The sequence below is a fragment of the Megachile rotundata genome, chromosome 1 (genome assembly GCF_050947335.1).
Source record: "Megachile rotundata isolate GNS110a chromosome 1, iyMegRotu1, whole genome shotgun sequence".
Classification (NCBI taxonomy): Eukaryota; Metazoa; Arthropoda; class Insecta; order Hymenoptera; family Megachilidae; genus Megachile; species Megachile rotundata.
The window spans coordinates 17,577,084-17,582,491 of NC_134983.1; the positions used below are offsets into that span (position 1 = coordinate 17,577,084).

General features: G+C 36.2%; 1 protein-coding gene across 4 annotated transcripts in view; it reads right to left on the minus strand.

The window, feature by feature from the left end:
* The window catches only part of Fstl5 (follistatin-like 5), a 309,162-nt gene that overhangs the window by 47,348 nt on the left and 256,406 nt on the right, over positions 1-5,408 (minus strand). The gene's annotated exons all lie outside the window — the stretch shown is intronic.

Genomic DNA, 5,408 nt, shown 5'->3' on the forward strand with positions numbered 1-5,408 from the left:
CGAAATCTCCTTTAATTTTTTTCTTCAACTAAAAGAGCTCATTATATTTTTCTTCCTGGTTCTAACAATATTAACCGGATTCGTAATCTTGCAACGTAACGTAGTAATTAAGGTAAATTTAAATAATTCGTTATTTATCGATGCCTAAACACGAAACAGCCGATGCTGTAAAAAGGAATCAGAGTGGAACGAATTAAATATACAGCTTCCTTAATGGAGCAATCAATCGCGTGAAAATACCCGTAGAGGTAGTGTTACAGTCAACATTTTACACACTGTAAAAGCTTTAAACGTAAAACGAAACGGACCGGGACAGGTAGGTATATTGTTTTATCTGTACAATGCCCATTGTATTCGTAAAATAGATGTACGAATGGAAAAGAAACAACGTTGGTGGCATCGTTGTTTCGCCGGCTTCCATTGCGATATGTTGCCGTTGAATTCTCTTCCCATATGGATTTCCACCTGGATTTCCCAAATTCTTCGATTTACCACACGTACATAAGTTCCTTTTATTTCCCTCCATAAAATTAGATGCAGGAAGTAGCGACCAGAAGAACTCGAAAATTCAACGGAGCGTGGTTTTCGAGAGAATTTAAGAGAAAACGTTATACCGCCGCGATGTTCTTGACGTTTTTTGGAACGCGAGTGAATTTCTCTCCACGAGTTACTCCTGCGACCATCAATTTTCCAATTTTCGAATTGTGCCTTTTTTTTAGTCACAGCTTTGAACTATTACGAAATTTATTTGGTCGGTGAAAACACGGAGGCGAGCACTGTATACTGAAGTTTTAGCTCTCTACAATTTTCGAAGTTTTGAGTTTTAGGAGATTGTATTACAATTATGGTAATTTGGGCTTTTATTTTAATTTTAAGGATCGTTTAGACGTCCGTAATACTCCTTAAAATCTGACATGTAATCTATAAAATTAGCAAATTAAATATTTATCCTTGTATGTGCTTAAAAAATGTCAACAAATTTTCTTCTGCAGGGTGCCTCGTAACGAGTGCAGGTCCCTGACGTGATTCTGAATAAGATTTCCCTTTACAAAAATGAGGCTCGAAGCTTCGTTTTTGAATTATTAAGGAAAAACACGGGCCAATCAGAGCTTGGGGATTATTACGCGTTGGGTTACTACGCGTTGGTTAACTACGCGTTAGATTACCACGTGTTAGATTCCTACGCTTAGAATTACCATGCGTTGTATTAATACGCGTTGGACTTATACGCGTTGAATATCCGCGTGCAAAATTACTACGCGTTAGATATTGACACGCTGGATTACTACGCGTTAGATATCGATACGCTGGATTACTACGCGTTAGATATCGATACGCTGGATTACTACGCGTTAGATATCGATACGCTGGATTACTACGCGTTAGATATCGATACGCTGGATTACTACGCGTTAGATATCGATACGCTGGATTACTACGCGTTACATTACCACGCATTAGATTCCTACGCTTAGAATGACCACGCGTTGCGTTATTACGCGCTGGATTACTACGCGTTGAATATGCACGCGCTAGGTTACTACGCGTTAGATTATCACGTGTTAGATTTCTACGCTTAGAATTACCATGCGTTGTATTAATACGCGTTGGACTTATACGCGTTGAATAACCGCGTGCTGAATTACTACGCGTTAGATATTGACACGCTGGATTACTACGCGTTAGATATCGATACGCTGGATTACTACGCGTTAGATATCGATACGCTGGATTACTACGCGTTACATTACCACGCATTAGATTCCTACGCTTAGAATGACCACGCGTTGCGTTATTACGCGTTGGATTATTACGCGTTGGATTACTACGCGTTGAATATGCACGCGCTAGGTTACTACGCGTTTGATATTCACACGCTGTATTACTACGCGTTGTATTACTACGCGTTGGATTACTACGGGTAGGATTACCACGCGTTGCATTATCACGTGTTGGATTACCACGCGTTAGATAACTACGAAGCTATTGCTCTCGCGTCTGCGCATGCGTAATCCTCGAGCTCTGATTGGCCCGTGTATTTCCTTAATAATTCAAAAACGAAGCTTCAAACCTCATTGGTGCAAAGGGAAATCTTATTCAGAATCACGTCACGCTCCATCTCAGGGACCTGCACTAATTGTGAGACACCCTGTATAGCACTTGAAAGTAATAAAACGATATCTTTTCCTTAATAATTCGAAAACGAAGCTTCAAATCTCATTTTTGCAAAGGGAAATCTTATTCAGAATCACGTCACCCTCCATCTCAGGGACCTACACTAATTGTGAGACACCCTGTATAGCACTTGAAAGTAATAAAACGATATCTTTTCCTTAATAATTCGAAAACGAAGCTTCATATCTCATTTTTGCAAAGGGAAATCTTATTCAGAATCACGTCACCCTGCATCTCAGGGACTTACACTAATTGTGAGACACCCTGTATAGCACTTGAAAGTAATAAAACGATATCTTTTCCTTAATAATTCGAAAACGAAGCTTCAAACCTCATTTGTGCAAAGGGAAATCTTATTCAGAATCACGTCACGCTCCATCTCAAGGACATACACTAATTGTGAGACACCCTGTATAGCACTTGAAAGTAATAAAACGATATCTTTTCCTTAATAATTCGAAAACGAAGCTTCAAACCTCATTTGTGCAAAGGGAAATCTTATTCAGAATCACGTCACGCTCCATCTCAAGGACATACACTAATTGTGAGACACCCTGTATAGCACTTGAAAGTAATAAAACGATATCTTTTCCTTAATAATTCGAAAACGAAGCTTCAAATCTCATTTTTGCAAAGGGAAATCTTATTCAGAATCACGTCACCCTGCATCTCAGGGACCTGCACTAATTGTGAGACACCCTGTATAGCACTTGAAAGTAATAAAACGATATCTTTTCCTTAATAATTCGAAAACGAAGCTTCAAATCTCATTTTTGCAAAGGGAAATCTTATTCAGAATCACGTCACGCTCCATCTCATGGACCTGCACTAATTGTGAGACACCCTGTATAAACCTATCGGGTTGCAATGTTTAACGATCTATGTCGAGGAGATTGACACGTGCAATTTCCAAGAAATAAATCCGCTGTAACGCAGAAATACAGGGGCAAAAGATTAATATACTTTTTCCGGGTGTCTCTTGAATTTGACTGCAACAATCTCGACAAAATCTCGCTCAATCATAGTTGGGAACGCAGACAGCTCTTTCTTCTAGTGGCTACGTCGACGTTTAGACAAATAGCGAGGAATCCAAAAATAGGGGAGCATACGAGGAGCAATACGTAGTTTGGCTTGGATAAGCGGCTTGCGAAATGGTTTCACCGTAAAGGGAAAAATATGAACGTCAGTTACGCGTATTTTCCCTTCTACGACGTTCTTGTTCTCCGTTTTATGCCCGTATATCGCTTGATTTTAATCCAATCGTCCGATTATCTCGTAAATTATTTATTATTCGATCAAAACTACGAAAATGGCTCTTTTGTGCGATTCGATGTCGTTTAACAATTTTTATTTCGTTTTCGGTTATTTCTGTTTCATTTCGGGTTCACGGGTACCATTTTATTTGGGGCAATTTTTATTTTAGATTTTCCCAATTTTTATTTTTCATTTCAAGCAATTTTAGCTTCAGATTTCAGGAATTCGAAAATTGAAATATTTAGACTCCAAAAATGAAAAAAATGTGAAAATATGAGAATTAAAAAATTAAAAAATGTTAAGACATGAAAATGCTGATGCAGCCAAAGTTAATTACTGCATGAAAGAAAACTGGAATCAGGTGCAAAATTTCTATTTCCACGTCTCATTAAGACATTATAAATAGCATAAGCTCCGACCGTAAAGTAAGTCAATGATTCCAAATGAAATCATACGAGCGAAAATGAAATTCTATTTAAATAATAATAAAAGATGAAAACGAATAATCCTTATTTCCAGTTTTCTCTTCTTCAAATCACGTTACTATCTCTTATAAGTTTAATGTAATTACCGGTTAATCGATAATCACTGAAAGATTTATTAACTGTCTTTCGCTTAATTATCGATGATATCGGAAAACCTATTAATAGATTTCCGTCAATCCTCGAACAATGAACCGATAACAATAAGATTTACGATAATTTAAATTCTATTTCAAACTTTTTCAGGTTCCGTTTTTAAACTTTAAATTATTCCCTTTTGTAGATGTGTTAAATTTAAGTTTATGGTGTCATCAATTTTTTTGAGGGTATTCAAGTAGATTAATAAAATGTTCATACATAAATGTATAAGTAAATACACACATAAATGTACATGTATAAATAAAGTTACATATGTACATACACATATACATACATTTATACATACACATACGTATGTACATATATAACTTTCTTATACCTGTAGATTTGTGTGTGTATTTACTTATACATTTATGTATGTTATTTATGTATGAACATTTTACACGTACATATACTTACATATGCTTAATATTTATATTTATACATTAAAATTTGGAGTATTTCCAGACTACATTTTTAAATTCTGTTATAGACGTTTTATTTAACAAACAAATTTGATATGTTTTACATTTGAAAACATTCATGGTAATTTATTTTCAGTTAAATAGATAAAACATTTTAAAAGTAAGTATTTCAGTGTTTCAAACAGAAGAAAATGCATCGTCTTGTATTTAATCACTTACAACGTTTAATAAAATAAGTCCTTAGATGTGCAGTACAATATCTACTTATTGAGTTCTTCAATAAATTTGTAATTTCTCTAATAATATCTAAGTAAACCATGTTATAGACATTCCTCAAATTCCACAGCGTTTGATAACATCCATCTTACTATTACCTTACCAAATTCGTAACTTCCCTAACAATATCCACATCGACTTACAGATTTCCGCAAATTCCAGTCTTTGTTATAACATCTTATTACATATTCGATACTTCCCTAAATTCCATCCACATCAATTTCTCATCAATTCCATCCTAAACTCCATCCACATCAATTTCTCACAGATTATTGAGTAAATTCCACAGCTTTATAACATCTACATTGGGTAGTTTACTAAATTGCTAGCTCTTATAACAATCCTCGTCCACTTGTCAGAAAAGCAACGAATTCAGCAAACAGCCCAATACCATTTATCCGAGCCCATCTCGTATACATATACAACATATAAGCCAGGTTAGAAGAGAATGTGGAAGACTCGAGGGAATGAGATTACAAGGGATCAAGGTGGAAGGAGTAGCTAGTCGGAAACGTCAGAGTGACTTTTTTCTCTCCCAGTTTTCCAGACAGAGACCCACCACCGTATTAGAAATCGTGGAACACATCTACCAGGGTATCCCCACCAAAGTAAAACACGAGACGTTGCATCGGTAGTTCGGTGTGTCTGTCTAACAATG